The sequence below is a fragment of the Capsicum annuum genome, chromosome 8 (assembly GCF_002878395.1).
Source record: "Capsicum annuum cultivar UCD-10X-F1 chromosome 8, UCD10Xv1.1, whole genome shotgun sequence".
Classification (NCBI taxonomy): Eukaryota; Viridiplantae; Streptophyta; class Magnoliopsida; order Solanales; family Solanaceae; genus Capsicum; species Capsicum annuum.
This window is the reverse complement of record NC_061118.1, coordinates 92,153,714-92,171,163: the sequence shown is the minus strand read 5'-3', so window position 1 is coordinate 92,171,163 and position 17,450 is coordinate 92,153,714.

The window sequence follows — 17,450 nt, the reverse complement described above, 5'->3', positions numbered from 1 at the left end:
CATAGCAGTCTAGACTCAGTCAGCAGCAGTAGGCATAGCAGTGAGTCCTCTTTGTTCGAGGATGATCCGTATTTTACTATTGCATTAGATTCAATTTATATTCAGTAGATGGAGTTAGTTGGGGACATGTCCCATCAACTCCATAGTTCAAATAGTTTAGAGGCTTTTCGGACAGATGTATTAGTATTCTATTACCAGTTTTGAGTATTTTAGACATTTTGAACCTTATGGCAAGTTTCCGTCAGTTTTTCATATTTATTACCTATATTATGCAGTGCTCAGGTACAAGATATCAGAAGAGGATTAGCTTGTGGTCTTTCAGGGTCATGATCACCATGTGGCATTCTAGTTATAGAAATCAGGGCGTTACAAACTTGGTATCAGAGCCTAAGGTTGAATAGTTCCCTAGAAGTCTGAAAAGCCGCATCGAGTAGAGTTTTGTGAATGGGTGTGTTGCGCGCCACACTTATGTATAGGAGGCTATATGATGTTTTAGAAATAGTTTCCCTTATTTCAGTATTCACATCATGTGAGTGAGAATTAGCTCGAGTTGAACTCTTAGTCTAATCGATTTCCTCCTTTCATTTACAAAATATGCCTCTTCGCAGAGATAATGCCCGTAGGGTTGATAACCAGCCACCTCAACCCGTAGATCCTCCAAATGAGAATGTGTCACTTGAAGAGTTCTAGGTAGCTTTTCAGGTGCTAGCCCAAGATGTGATGACTACTGTTCAGGGAATCATCAGGCTGCAGCCACACCTCAGCAAGATGGGGATTCAGCTGTAGCCAGGATTAGAAATTTCATGAAAATAAAACCGCCAATATTTTTTAGGTCAGTAGCATATGAGGACCCACAAATTTATCTTGAGGAGGTAAAGAAGATCACCTAGATTATGTATATTTATGAGGAGGAGAGTGTAGAGTTAGCATCCTATAGGCTGAAAGATATTGCTTGTGATAGGGTAGTGATGTGGAAGAAGAGTAGAGGGGAGGATGCAGCTCCTACGACTCGGCGAGTATTTCAGGATGCCGTCTTAGATAAGATTTTCCCATTATAGATGAGGAAAGCTAAGGTGGAAGAGTTCATGAGCCTGAGGCAAGGCTCCATGACAGTAAAGGAGTATTGTCTTAAGTTCAATCAATTAGCTAAGTGTGCTCCTAACTTGATAGTTGACCCTAGAGCTAGCATGAGTAAATTTGTGATTGGTGTATCCGGGTTAGTGTTGAAGGAGTGTAGAAATGCTATGCTCAATAGAGACATGGATCTTGCTAGGTTAATGATGGATGCTCAGCAGATAGAGGCAAATAAATCTAAGGAGAGAGAGAGAGATCAAATAAGAGATCCAGACAGGTAGTTATAGATTTTCTCAGGTCGGGTCGCGGGGTGGTAGTCGTTCTCAGCATAGCCAGAAATTTTTAGTCATAGGTCCATCCTTAGCTAATGTACCCGTACCAAGGTTCGGGGATGTCAGTCTTGATGGGGCGCCGAGCTCCAAAACCCAGGGTAGTGCCAATAGTGTTCGTACCTATCCGCTTTGTGGAGAGTGTGGAAAGAATCACCTAGGTGTGTGTAGAGAAAATAGTTAGGTATGTTTTAGATATGGTAATCTAGGCCACAGAATGTGGGTGTGTAGAGTGCTAGCTCAGAAGGTTAGAGATTCACGTTAGCAGGGCACCACTCCTAGTAACACTAGTGGTCAGCATCAGAACTGACTCTATGCACTTCAGACTCGCTATGACTAGGAAAGTTCCCCTAACATGGATTCGGGTACGTTATAAGTACTTTATATTCATTATATGCATTGTTAGATCCCTTGCTTCCATTTGAGAAAATGTTTTAGCATGAGTCAGTACGCCAGCAAGTCAGTTTAGCAGTTCGACAGTCAGATTCGTATAGTTTGTTTTCTCATTTTTTAATCTATTCATTTTATCCAAAATCTCAAGGGATGCAACTATTCCAAAATAGAAAGTCCTATTACTTTCTAGTATAAGTTCAGTTCATGATTCATGCATTAGTTTTAGCTCTCCGAGGTTAAGTTATGATCCAGTTCGTAGATTCCTTGTGCATCGCCTCAGTATTTTGGCGAAGTAAGCATTCTTAGAGGGACATAGTATCCCAAGGGGGAGATACCCTATAACTCCCCAATGTTTTCCATTCCTTAAACCCATTCAGTTTCATGGTCAGATCCTCATTACAAAGTTAGTATCAGCTATTATTGCATAGTCAGTCATGCTTTCAAGAGTCAATTCAGTCAGACATTCATGCATTACATATGCATGTTCAGTAGAAGAAGCTTAGCTTATCATAAATTTCAGAAAGTCTTTCATAAAAATAACTCAGTTAGATATCCATGCATAAGATATTCATGTGATGTATGCGCAATTGCGAACACATTTAAGGCCTTTAACCTAGAATAATTGCAAAGTCTTAAGCAACTTTTGTTGTTTTTTGATTATTTTTATTGCTTTAATGCAGATACTAGTGATCGGGGAGGAACCCAAAGAAAATAAAAATAAATCAGCTGAAATTTGGTGTAAATGAGCTAAAGTGTAGCTGACGCGATTTCTAAAGTGCTGTCAGACATATGACGGGCTGTCGAAGTAGCCGTCAAGCTTAGATAGAACTTGAGGAGTTGAGATAAAATGTGATGATGTTTTGCCATCGCCGTCAAACATGGGATAGGCTGTCAAAGTGGCTGTCAACCTGAGGTAGATTATGCTAATTTCCAGTAAGGATGTGATGACATTTTTCATGGGCCGTCACATATTTGACACGCCGTCAGAAAAATCAGAAGATAGTAATTCACTAGAAACTTTGACGACGTCCTGCACACACCGTCAGACGTATGACATGCCGTCAATAATGCCGTCACCTGTTCCAAAGAAAATCATAAATTTTAATTTTATTTCCTTATTTAGGGTTGACTATTTAAAGACCCGTAGGGGGGATCAGACAATTAACTCGGAGGTGGCACGTAAAATTCCTTTATCTTTTTTATCAGATATTTTTATTATTTTTTTTAAAAACACTTATCAATTATTGTGGGCTTCCATATTGTGATTTAATTGAAGAAATACTTATTGGGTTTCATCCATCAGTAAGTTTATCCATATTACCATGAATTCAACTTGCTATTTCATTCATCAAATCATGAACGGCTAATTCTATTAGCCAGAGTTATGAGATCCATGGATTAGTGTTTGATATGATGCTAGGTATTTAAAGGATTCAAAGAGTAGTAGGACATCTTGAAATTCTATTGCTTTAACTAGAATCTATTAGTTGCAAACAATAGGTTATGCCTTAGGCTTATTTGCTTTAATAGAGAAATAAACTAGAGGACGTGAATTATCAATAGGGACTCAGAAGCTACCAACCTTCTGTTAATGATTAATGCCGTAACTGGATTAATCTACCTAAGATAAAATCCTATTGGAAATAGATAAGTTATCTAAGTTTGAGAGAATTAGATAATAAATTGTCTGGTGAGGTCGAGAGATAAGTTAGATAGTATCGTCGTCAGGGATATTCTGCTATTTCTACTTACTTCAATAGTCTTAAGCATTACCTAGTATCTGTTAATTCCCAAAACCCATGGTGAACATTACTCTAGTCTCTTATTTATCTTCGTTACAAACACTAAAATATTGAAAGTGAAAATTGACTCTCTGTGAAACTTAAACCCCCATTTTCGGAAACAGTAAACTACCAGTAAAGCATTTCGTAAACAAATCAAAGTTCACTCCCTATTCCTTGTAGGATTCAACCCCAACCTAGTTGGGTTTTATATTGACAATGATCGCTTACACCCATTCAAAAGTGCAGTGTAAGCATTATCAAAAATTACACCGTTGCTGGGGAATACGGTTGTGGATTAAAAGTTTGTGTGCAAAAATTTGCTGATAGTTAAGTTTTCTAGATTTATGTTCGGTTGTTGTTTTTGCTTATTTGTAGGATCTTTATAGGTTAAGCCAAGAACTAATTAATCCAGAACCCCACCGCATAAGCAGAATATCAGAATAACCACTGCGGTATGAGGTTGATGATGACGACGATGTGGATGGAGCAGGTGAAACGGGTGCGATCATTCCCCTTTTGTTGGTACCTGGAGAAAAATTCAATATTACAAGTACTATGATCCAACTCCTGAATCTGAAGTGGTTGTTTGGAGGCCTTCCTGGGGATGATCCCAACCTGTATCTGGTAAATTTTGTTACCATTTACAAATCCTTGGATAACCCGGGGGTAAGCCAGAGCGCTATTCGGTTGAGGCTATTACCATTGTCTTTGTTTAGAGGGGTAACATTGTGGCTAAATAAGTTGACGCCTGACTCTATAACCAATTGGAGGCAATTAAGAAGAGCTTTCCTAGAAAGGTTTTTTCCGTCATCCAAGAAGGTACAGTTGAGGGATGAGATCAACAATTTTAGACAGCTCCCGAATGAGGCTTTACATAAAACTTGGGAGAAGTTCAAGAAGAAGCTGACATAGTATTCGAACCATAACATGATGGACATACATTTGTTGGAGACTTTGTATAAAGCTTTAAACTTTGTGACAAAGCCAGTGGTAGATAACACTATTGGTGGGTCATTTGTTGCTCTGTCATTTTAAGATGTTGTTGATATGCTGAATAAGATGACCAAACTAAGTAGGGCTTTGTACGTCAGCATTTTTGTAGTGGCAAGTCCAACTATTCCTATTTGAACGAATGATGAGCAACACAAAAGATATGAGGAGAAGGATCAAGATATGGCTCATCTAAAGACTCAAATGGACCTGCTCACCAAGCACTTATTGTCAGGAAGGATGGAAAAGATAAAGGCTTTAATGATTTGGGATCAGGTTGATATGGAGCCTGAAGAAGAAGCCAACTATGTTACTAATTAGGGGGATATTTCTGAGGCATTAGCCACGGGAATCAAGGTTGGAACGGGTATGACAATCCTAACCACAGAGACAGAGAGCAAGAAAACTAGAGAAGCAGCAATGACAGAAATGGGTTGTATGTTCGTGCTAGAAATCAAGAAGCTGCTACAACTAGATCGAGAAAGTGGTCTATGGAGGATATGATGAAAAAATTGTTGAAAGGAGTAGAGACTACCAACGCAGGAGTAACTAGTATGAGGAGTGAATTTTCCACTGTGAGTCAGTTGGTTAGTTCACATTCAACTTCTATCCAGCAGTTAGAGCAACAGATAAGTCAACTTTTCTTAACACTGAACCAGGGAAGAAGTGGCACTTTACTTAATCAAATGATTCAGGATCAGAAAATAGATGGTTCATGTTTGGAGATTACCACTAGGAGTGGTAATATTTTATATGGCCCTTCTGCGGGCAAATCTTTGAATAATTAGGAAGTTGCAGAGGAACTAGCAAAACAACACCTAGAGGAGTTTGAGAAGCCGAATAGCTCTGTTGATATATTGGACAAGGAGAAGGAAGAGGAAGTGGTGTTGAAACCCATCCCAAGGCCACCACCTCCCTTTCCTCAATGATTGAGAAAGAAGGCAGATGATGCAAAATTCAGCAAATTCCTGGCAATGCTCAAGCAATTGACAATAAATGTTCCTTTGATCAAAGCACTTGAGCAGATGACAGGATATGGAAAATTCATGAAAGACTTTGTTACGATGAAACAAGCAGTGAGTTGTGAACTGGAAGCAGACCTCCACCTTTGCAGCACTATTTCCATAAGGACCTTGATGCAGAAGAATTCAGATCCAGGTGCAGTCACCATTCCATTCATAATTGGAACCATGGAATTCACTAAAGCACTGTGTGATTTGGGAGCAAGTTTTAACCTGATGCCATTGACTATTTATAAAAAATAAGGTCTGGGGAATCCACACCTACCAGCATGAGACTGGTGATGGCAGACAGGTCAGTAAAGCGACCTGTTGGCATTCTATATGATATGTTGGTAAAGGTCTCAAATTTCATATTCCCCGCAGACTTCGTCATTCTGGACTGTGAGGTAGACTTTGAAGTGCTCATAATCTTAGGTCGACCTTTTCTCGGAACTGGAAGTGTGTTGATCAATTTGAGAGTGAATGAGCTCTTATTTAGGGTGAACAATTAAGTGGTGCAGTTTGATGTGGGAAAATCAATGAAACAACATGAGGAAATAAGTGTGTTCTCAGTAGTTTATGTGTATTTTGAGGATGAACAGGATGTGCTCAGAACTGAACAACTTGTTATCGAGCCTTTAGCCACGGTTGTGATGAACTATGATAGTGAAGGCATTGAGGAGTATGAAGAGACAGTTTGTGCCCTGACTGGCCTGTGCTCGTATTCTTATGCTCTTAAAAAGCTGGACCTTGACCTGGCTAATCGACCAACACCACCAGCCAATCCATCTATTGAAAAACATTCGGTGTTGGAATTGAAAGAGCTACCTGGTCACTTACGATATGTGTTTTTAAAGAAAAGGAGCACACTACCTGCTATTATTGCAACTAATTTGGAAGAAAAATAGGTAAATGCACTTATTTTAGTACTTCAGAGGCACAAGAGAGAAATCTTATGGACTATCATAGATATTATTGGCATTTCACCTGGCAGTTGTACGCATAAAATCCAACTAGAAAAAAATTTTACTCCTACCATTGAGCATCATCACTGTCTTAACCCTTCAATGCAAGAGGTGGTTAAAAAGTAGATTATTAAGTGGTTGGATGCAGGAGTAGTTTACCCTATTTCTAACAGCAAATAGGTAAGTCCAATTCAATACGTGCCCAAGAAAGAGGGTATGACGGTGGTTGCTAATGAAAAGAACAAGCTAATTCCATTCAGACCAGTAACCGGGTGGAGAGTCTACATGAATTACCGTAAGTTAAAACTCTTGGACTCTAAAGGACAACTTCCCAATGCCTTTTATGGACCAAATGCTTGATCGATTGATTGGTAGGGGTTGTATTGCTTCTTGGATGGTTATTCTGGATATAACCAAATTTGCATTGCTCCGGAAAATCAAGAGAAGACGACATTTACATGCTCATATGGTACATTTGCATTTAAGAGGATGCCATTTGGGCTATACAATGCACCCGCTACTTTTTAACGGTGCATAATGTCTATCTTTTCTGACATGGTGGAAGATACCATAGAGGTATTCATGGATGATTTCTCTGTGGTAGGTGATTCATTTGAAACGTGTCTAGAGAATCTGAATGTGGCCTCGCAAAGATATGTTGAATTTAATCTAGTGCCTAACTGGGAAAAATGTAATTTTATGGTAAAAAAGGGTATCGTGCTTGGGCACAAAATTTTTGAAAAAGGAATTGAAGGTGATCGAGCAAAGGTAAAAGTTATCAAGAAATTACCGCCTGTCATTTCAGTAAAGGGAGTGCGTAGTTTTCTTGGTCATGCAGGATTCTATTGGAGATTCATAAAAGACTTCTCAAAATTTGCAAATCTACTTCGAAAGATGTTGGAGAAGAAAGTGAAATTCCTTTTCGATGATGAATGCTTGATGGCATTTGAGTGCCTTAAAAAAATCTGATTAAGGCCCCTATTGTTATTGCATCTGACTACGCAAAACCATTTGAAATAATATGTGATATAACTAGTGTCACGCTGGGAGCTGTATTGGGACAGAAGAGGGATAAATTGTTTCACTCGATATATTATGCCAGCAAAGCACTGAATGGAGCATAAAAGAATTACATAGTAATCGAACAGGAACTGCTAGCTGTGGTGTATGTTTTTGAGAAATTTATATCTTATCTGCTTGGAACTAAAGTGGTAGTCTATACTGACCATATTTCCTTGTGGTACTTGATGGCCAAGAAGGTTGCTAAACCAAGGCTTATTAGATGGGTGTTGCTACTACAAGAGTTTGATTTCGAAGTCAAATATAGGAAAGGTTGTGAAAACTAGGTTGCAGATCATTTATCTAGAATAGAAGGTGAACAGGAAGCTAATGATGAAACAAAAATAAATGATACATTTCCTGATGTAGAGATCCGGGCAACTGCTGTGGAAACATTGCCCTGGTACGTGGATTTTGTAAACTACATTATGAGTGAGATCCTTCCAGAAAATCTTTCATTCCACCAAAGGAAGAAGTTCTTGCATGATGTAACACACTACTTCTGGGATGAACCTTATCTTTTTTGGCGATGTCCAGATAATATCATACGAAGATGTGTGCCTGAAGTAGATATACTATTCATACTGGAAGCATGTCATGCTTCCCCAGTTGGGGGTCACCATATAGGTGACCGAATGGCCAGGAAAGTGTTGCAGAGTGGCTATTATTGGCCAACATTGTTTAAAGATACCCACGAGTTTGTACAGAAATTTGACCAATGTCAGAGGCAGGGGTCCATATCTGAAAGGCGTGAAATGCCCTTGACTAAGATGCTTGAAGTGGAATTATTTGATGTCTGGGGCATTGACTTCATGGGTCCATTTGTAAGTTCTTACGTAATGAAGTATATTTTGGTTGCTGTTGACTATTTTCTAAATGGGTCGAAGGTGTTGCTTTGGTTAACAATGAGGGAAAGAGAGTCGTTGCTTTTCTCAAAAAGAACATCTTCTCTCGCTTTGGAGTATCACACATTATCATTAGCGATGAAGGATCTCATTTTTGTAACAAATTATTTTGAGCAGCTCTGGCAAAATATGGAGTGAAATAGCACAGAGTGGCTACTCCGTACCACTCGTAAACCACTAGGAAAGTGGAGGTATCGAATCGTGAAATTAAGGCCATCCTATCCAAGACGATGAATGCTAGCCAAAAAGACTGGTCCTGAAAACTAGATAATTCCTTGTGGGCATACCGAATTGCTTTCAAGAAACCTATTAACATGTCACCATTTCAGTTAGTCTATAGAAAAACGTGCCATTTGCTAATAGAGCTGGAACACAAAGCTTTATGGGCGCTCAAGAGGTTGAATTTGAATTAGAGGAAGCAACAGAGATGAGACTAGGCAACTAAATGAGATGGATGAATTCTGTCTCATGGTATATGAACGAGAAAATTTGTATAAAGAGAAGATGAAAGTACCATAACTAGAAAATAGAGAAACAAGAGTTCAAAAAAGGGGACTTGGTGCTTCTGTTTAATTCTAGACTCAAATTATTCCCGGGGAAGCTGAAATCTAAGTGGTCAGGTCCTTTTAAGGTAAATCAAGTCCACTCATCTAGAGTAGTGGAGCTCAAAAATGAAGAATACAGTACATTCAAGGTAAATGGGCAATGGGTCAAGCATTATATTAGCCCGAAAGAATCAGTAAAAAGCATTACCATTATTTATCTTGATGAAGTCTGAGGTAATCGAGACACCTGAGTCATGTCGCAATATTAAATCAAGCGCTGCATGGGAGGCAACCTATGATCCTTGAGAACAACCCAGTCCAGGTATACCCTAACTCTTATGCTAGTTTTTTCTTTAGTTCTAAGTTGGGGGTGGCTGGTACTCTGCTATTGGAATGTAGTTTTTAGTAAAAAAAAGGGTAGTGATATGTCTTGATCAACGTTTAACCATCCTTCCAATGTATTTCTTGATAAACTATGTCGATTATATTTACTTGTGACCATTGTGAATCTTGTTGTGGCATTAATTATAGCTGCTTGATGATCATTACTGAACAATTGCATGAACTAGATAAGTGGTGATAGGTGATATACTTGTGTGCCAGGTGTGTGTGAGCTATTACTTGTTTCCCTCTGTATGCTAAAGCCAACACTTTCCTGGTTAGTCTTGCCATGGTCTTAGGATAGGAGTCAGGACAGGATTATAGGCTGTCATTGATTAACTCACTTTTAGCCTAAATATCCTTCCCTGTATTTATAACACCCTTTTGATCCCTGTTTAGAGCCTAGCTTGACCATTTCTTTTGTATGACACCTTTCACCTTCCCATTTATACCATAATAAACATATTTACCCCTAGGATTCCTTGGACACTGAGTACCTTGATCTAGGAAAACAACCAAAGTTGAGGGTGGCTATCATAGAGGTGCATGGTGTAAGATAAGAAGTATGAAGAATGGTAGAATAAAAGAGAGTGAACTAAAGCTAGGTGCTAATAATGCAAAAAAAAAAAGAGAAGAGACGAGAGAGTTGTTGCAACACCTAACTTTAATATGGATAATCCAGAGAACAAGAAAAACAAAAAAGGATAATTAGTGAGTCCAAGAAAGAAGTGTAGTGTCAAGGATGCATAGTCACTCTAAATAACCTTGAATTTCATACCATCCCCAAACCACATTACAAGACTAAAAGAAGTCCTATAGTGATCCTGACAGGCCTATCTGAGGTTTGGTAACAAAAATAAGGGCAAGCCTATGGTACTTAGCATACATTGATTGGAACTTTCTTATGAGAGTGAGATTCTGGTGATAAACCCTAATTTGTATGGTTGGATTTCTCGTATGAGGAGAGGGGGATTTCTTTATTGTGAGGGCGCACGGGTAACGTCACTAGCTACTCGCTTGTTTAGATAATGTGGTATTGATATGTGAATGGTTATTGTGGCCAAGGTTGATGCTGCCGCTTGATTCCTTTGTGTTACAGTACTGTTTTCAATGATATGCATATTGGTTTGGCATTGAAAGGATAACTTTGTCTTGAGCTATGCATGCTAAATGTGCTATGTGTTTTCTTAATTAGATTTAGCTTCTTGAGGAAGTAATTGCTTTAAGTTGAGGGTATTGATGTGTGTGCAATTGCGAACACATTTATGGCCTTTAACCTAGAATAATTGCAAAGTCTTAAGAAACTTTTGTTGTTTTTTTATTATTTTTATTATTTTAATACCGATACTAATGATCGGGGAGGAACCCAAAGAAAAGTAAAATAAATTAGCTGAAATCTGGTGCAAATGAGCTAAAGTGTAGTTGATGCCATTTCTGAAGCATCGTCAAACATATGACGGGCTGTCAAAGTAGCCGTCAAGCTTAGACAGAACTTGAGGAGTTGAGATAAAATGTGACGACGTTTTGCCAACGCCGTCAAACATGGGACAGGCTGTCAAAGTGGCCATCAACCTGAGGCAGATTATGATGATTTCCAGTAAGTATATGATGACATTTTTCACCGGTCATTACATATTTGACACGCCGTCAGATTTGCCATCAGAAAAATCAGAAGATAGTAATTCACTGGAAACTTTGATGACATCTTGCACAACACGTATGATGCACCATCAATAATGCCATCACCTATTTTGAAGAAAATCATAAATTTTAATTTTATTTCCTTATTTAGGATTGACTATTTAAAGACCTGTAGGGGGGATCAGACAATTAACTCGGGGGGTGGCACATAAAATTGCTTTATCTTTTTCATCAGATATTTTTCTTGTTTTCTTTAAAAACACTTATCAACTATTGTGGGTTTCCATATTGTGATTTAATTGAGGAAATACTTATTGGGTTTCATCCATAAGTAAGTTTATCCATATTACCTTGAATTCAACTTGCTATTTCATTCTTCAAATCATGAGCGGCTAATTCTATTAGCCAGAGTTATGGGATCCATGGATTAGTGTTTGATATGATGCTAGGTATATACAGGATTCAAAGAGTAGTAGGACATCTTGAAATTCTGTTGCTTTAACTTGAATCTATTGGTTGTAAACAATAGGTTATACCTTAGGCTTATTTGCTTTTAACAGAGAAATAAACTAGAGGATGTGAATTATCAACATGGACTCGAAAGATACCAACCTTCTGTTTAATGATTGATGCTGTAAATAGATTAATCTACCTGAGATAAAATCCTATTAGAAATAGATAAGTTATCTAAGTTTGAGAGAATTAGATAATAAATTGTCTGTTGAGGTTGAGAGATAAGTTAGATAGTATCGTCGTCAGGGATATTTTGCTGTTTCTACTTACTTCAAGAGTCTTAAGCATTACCTAGTATCTGTCAATTCCCAAAGCCCATGGTGAACATAACTCTGGTCTCCCATTTATCTTGGTTACAAACACTAAAATATTGAAAGTGAAAATTAGCTCTCTGTGAAACTTAAACCCTTATTTTTGGAAATAGTAAACTACCAGTAAAAAATTTTGTAAACAAATCAAAGTTCACACCCTATTCCCTGTGGGATTCGACCCTAACCTAGTTGAGTTTTATATTGACAACGAGTGTAGTTTGAGCGTTATCAGCATGTTCAGTATAAAATCTCAGTTTATCAAAAGTTCCAGTCATATAATTATGTTTCAGATGCTCATGTCCCGTAAGTAAGTTCAGCCTTCTAGTATTCTTAGTATAACCAACCTCATTCGAGGATGAATGTTCCCAAGGAGGAGATATGGTAATGCCTCGAACTTTCTTTAAGTTGAGTTTTATCCTTAAAAAGAGTAAGATATGAATTCCCAAGTAATAAATATTTTAAACCATGTAGGATTTCCAAGGATACCAATTTCATGAAAATCCGATGTTGGGGTAAAGAGTTATGGACGTTTTACTGAAAGCTGTCTGAACTACCCAGGTGCGATGGGCAGGCCGACGGACCATTGAGCTAGCGATGGACCGTCGCCCATATCCACTACCATGAGGCAGTAATCCTTTTCACTGGCTAAGTGCGACGGTCAGGACCGATGGATTATTGAACTAGCAACGGACCGTCGCCCCAGGCCATCACAATAAGGAAGTAAGTCCTAGTTCTGGCCCAGGGTCGACTGTCAGTTCGACGGACTGTCATACCCCACCATCGCATGTCCCGTTCAGTGGATTTTAGTTATTTTAGAAAGGGATTTTTGGTCATTTCCACCCTTTTTAGCATCTATTTATGTCAGATCAAGGATTCCAACTTCATTATTCATCTATAACATCAAAAGCTAGGGTTTCTTTCAAGATAAAAAACCCAAGAACAAGATCAAAACCCTTCTTCAAGAAAACTTAAGAAAACAAGAATCTCTCCAATAACCTTCAAGAAAGAGTCTCCTAAGGTATGTTAGATGTTGATTTTTAGGTTCCTTCTACCCAAGAAGTTCAAGAATCCTTTTAAAAATTTCAAAGTTTATGTATTTATGAGATTTCATGATTTATGTGTATTGAAGTTCATGGTTATGTGTTGATGGGTTTTAATTCATGATTTAGACTACATGTATTACGAATTGATTCTAGCATGTGATTAATGATGAGATCTTCATGATAAACCCTCTTCAAGTTGCATGTTTTTTGATGAAATCATGATACTTGGGTGTAGTATTTGTTGTAAAACTAAAGCATGCTCCCCACATGTTTGACAAAATGATTATGTGAAGGAAATAGAGTCAATATAGCATGTTGACAAAAAATTCCCAAATTGTGTATAAATTCATGTATGCCAAGTGTTTGTTGAAATGCTTTAGTGATTCTAATGGTGAATGAAAAGTCCATTGTCATGGTTATTCAAGAATGGCTATGTTTAACTTTTATGTTATCAAGTCCTAGGGGTATTTATACCCAACAAATTAGTTGCAAGTCTAGAGCCAGTGTCAGCTTCAAGATACTTTCAATTGAGCCATTATCAGTAGAATCTAAAAAGTTACAGAACTTAAGGAAATTTAGTGATCTTAGTATAAGTGCAATCCAGTCTCAGTATCAGTTTAATCCAACTTAGTATCCAGTTCTGACTTAATAGTATTTAGATATAATCAGTAATCAGTAGTACTTAGTAGTATTCCGTATTCAGCTCAGACTTTAGTGAGACTCAGTAGGCTAATAAGAATTCAGTAGCATTTAGCCAGATAGTAGAATCCAAGTGGCATTCCATCAGATAACGGAATTAAGTGAACTCAGTCAGATCAGTCAAGAAATATAAATAATAACAGATTAAGCTTAGTCTAAGTTCAGTTAAGAATCAATATTAGAGTCCTTCAGTTGGGAGTAGAAACCAGCACCGAGCATGTGCAGGGATGATGGCTTCCTCATTAGAGAGGTAAAGTCGTTAGTGACAGTCCCTGAACTCTAGAACTGCATAGCCAGTGCAGGACCAGGAGTCACCCGTTAAATTAAGGCTTGACTATCATACTGCCTTAGGCTTGACTTCCTGTTCAGGGTCACCCGTTAGAGAGCCTTGACCATAGTAGAGGTCTTTACCCGTGGCACGGTATTGACACCCTTCTATCTAGGGTTATAGGTTAGACCCCACTAAATCTAATTTGGGGTATGTTGGTTAAGTAAGAAATCCCACGGTTGTAGTTTTAGTAACAGTCTTCAGAGTAAAACTCAGAAATCAGGACTGTCACATATAGTCACCTACCTCAGTAAGGAACTTAGATAGTTTCATAGATTCATGGACCACCCGCTATATAGGCCTGGTCTCACATAAAGTTATTTAGTATTAGTACTAATAGATCCAGAGATCACCTGTTAGATAGGCCAGATCTCAAACTCAGTCCATTATTTCTATTATAAAAAGGTTCTAAGATCTTTCACTAGATAGGTCTGATCTTAGATACAGTCATTCCTTATCATTATTAGTAGATTCAGAGATCATCTGTTAGAGAGGTTTGATCTCAGATTTAGTCAGTCAATAGTAGCAAGCTCAGAACTCATTTATTGATATGAATATATTTAATTATTCAGGATTCCAGAGTTTGTAAAGTCAGATCTCAGTATTAATAGACCAAGTCATCAGTAAGTCAGTATTCAGAACCAGTATTTAGAGTTCATATTCAGTGTTACTGCGATTCTAGTTTTGGTTTGTGTGTTCATGCATATATCCCCATTCAGTATTCTCATGTTATTCTATTAAATAATGTTCATGCATAAGCCCTTGCATTCAGCCTTACCTCATCTAGCATACCAGTACATTCAAAGTACTAACACATATTTTCCTATGCTATGGTGTCTTATAACATAGGTTCAGATGTACGGGATCCAGAGTTCCCATAGCAGTCCAGACTCAGTCAGTAGTAGTAGACGTAGTTGTGAGTCCTCTTCATTCAAGGATGATTCATATTTTATTATTGCATTAGATTTATTTTATTTTCAGCAGATGGAGTTAGTTGGGGATATGTCCCATCAACTCCACAGTTCAGACAGTTTAGAGGCTTTTTGGATAGATATATCAGTATTTAGTTTCCAGTTTTGAGTATTTTAGATGTTTTAAACCTTATGGCAAGTTTCCGTTAGTTTTTTACATTTATTACCTATACTATACAGTGCTCAGGTATAAGATATCAGAAGAGGGATAGCTTGTGGTCCTTCAGGGTCATGAGCACCGTGTGGCATTTTGGTTATAGAAAAATAGGTTGTTACAGTAACCCATGCATTTATGGCGCTATAGAATATTTTAGATGAGGTTGAGAATGGAAAAATGTGAAATTTTTGCTTGATGAACTGGATAGGGGAAAATCTGTCCTAATGTGAAGTATACTGAATATTGTCCCGTGATCACGATCACCCGCATGTTCATAATCACAGAACATTGACTGCGATCGCAGTCACATCAGTCATATAACCATCCGAACCCCATGTCCTCCCAACACTCCCTTCTTAATCTTCCTCTCTAATTGAACCCAGTTTAGGACAAATTATGAGCATTCCAACAACATCCTTGCATCACTTATTTGGTAGGTGACTTTAATCTATGTCTTGATGATGGGAAAATAGGACATAGAATGCATGTTATAGGGAAGGCATTAAATGATGTTCTTCATGCTTAAAGGGCTTCATAAATTGTATTTGTGTGGTGTTTAGCTGATAGAATATGGTGTGCACATGAGTGGGAAAGTCTTGAGAACCCGAATTGTGTGTAAAATTGAGAAAAATGAATAGTTTACACCAAGTGCTTGATAGGTTGCTCGTATGAGTATTCAAAAACGGTTTTTGCATTTTAGGGGTATAATCGAGTACCTAGTGGTCTTGTTGAATGCTTTTAGTGTAAATCCTTATTGTAGAACATGCTTTGTGCTTCAAATTTGAATTTTTAGATATTGAAAAATTAGGTTGAAGCTGGTCTCAGATACCGCGATCGCAGTCATCGGGATTGCTATCACAAAAACATGATTGCGACTTTATAGCCCATGATTGTGGTAACTAAGGCTAATTTTTTGCCTATGCCAAAAATTTTGCACTTCTAATTTTTGTCCAAACACCACCAAGTAACCACCCAATGAGCTTTAGTGGACAACATAGCATAGTTTATGCAAGAATTTTTCAATGATTGATGTTGTTTTGTTGTCTGTTATTTTTTATGAGAATCTCATGGAGAAATATGTCCACATCCAATTCATGGCATGCAAGTGTCACACTCACTACTATGGTGATATTTTGAGGACAAAGATGCTTTGAGAGAGAGGAATATTCTTGGAGAATGTGCTGAAAAAGCTTCTGCCATTTTATGAAAAGCTTATGGCCATAAGGTGGTAATTTTTTGTCTTGAATCCTTGCAAGGTTAATGAGCAATGGGTCTGTGAATTCTAGGCCAATCTTAGAATGGATATCAAGATACGAGGGAAAGTGGTGGACTTTGGGGCACAACGAATCAATTCTATATATGGGCTCCCAAATGTAGATATGGGTGAGTTTAAAGAAAAAAGTGCAAACTAAGAAGTTGGTTGGCAAAATGACTGTTCCCCGGGAAGAAAGTTTCATGGGCAGCAACCAAGAGTAATATCCAAAAGAATGACTCACTGTCGAGGTTCGAATTTGGTTGAACATCATATGTAGTCGAGTCTCCCCTTGCACCCGCATGACAACTGTCCCAGATTTGCAGGCTCAGATGGTTTCTTGCATCTTAGATGACATTTCTTTAGATGTTAGTCAATTTGTGGTTTCTGAGATAAAACTCTTCAAGAACCAAGGTAGGATATATCTATTCTTTCTCTCTTTGATTACTGAGATTTGCAAGAGAGATAGCGTTGATAAATACTTTGGGGATACTTAGGTGTGCCTTAGAACTCCTTTTAAAATTTGAGGAGAGGGCACACCAGGCAAAAGCAAAAAAAAAAGACTGACTTAGGGAAGTCAACATGTGAGGAGCTTGAGTCTTGTAGGAAATTCACCACTAGGTCTCTTTCATTAGGGAGATCATGTAAAGTATACCCTAAAGGTCGGGGGAGCCCTCCACCACCCATCATTCATATGTGTCCTGATCTGATTATAAAAAGTATCGGGAGGACTAAAAAAAGTAAGGAGCTACAATTGCTAGTCTTGAGAGAGCCTAGTCATCCTTGGTAGAGTCACAACGTGATCTTTGGATTGCGTATGAGAAGTTGGTAAAAATGGAGAAGGAGGGAAATGAGTTCTTTAGCAAAATATGGAAGGGGGTAAAAGGCCTACGGAAGGTCCTAAAATCCCATGATAGTCTCCTTTCCTCCCGAGTGGAGGGTGACAATGAGGTGCCACCCGAGTGGTCCGATGCTTAAGATGTCGATGATGGTACAGAGTTTATAGACGAGAGTAGTTCTTAATTGTAGTTTTAGGGAGCATCCTTATCTTTTCTTATGCTTTATTATTTATGCAGTGATGACACTGTTGACTACTTAGTTGGGGGTGC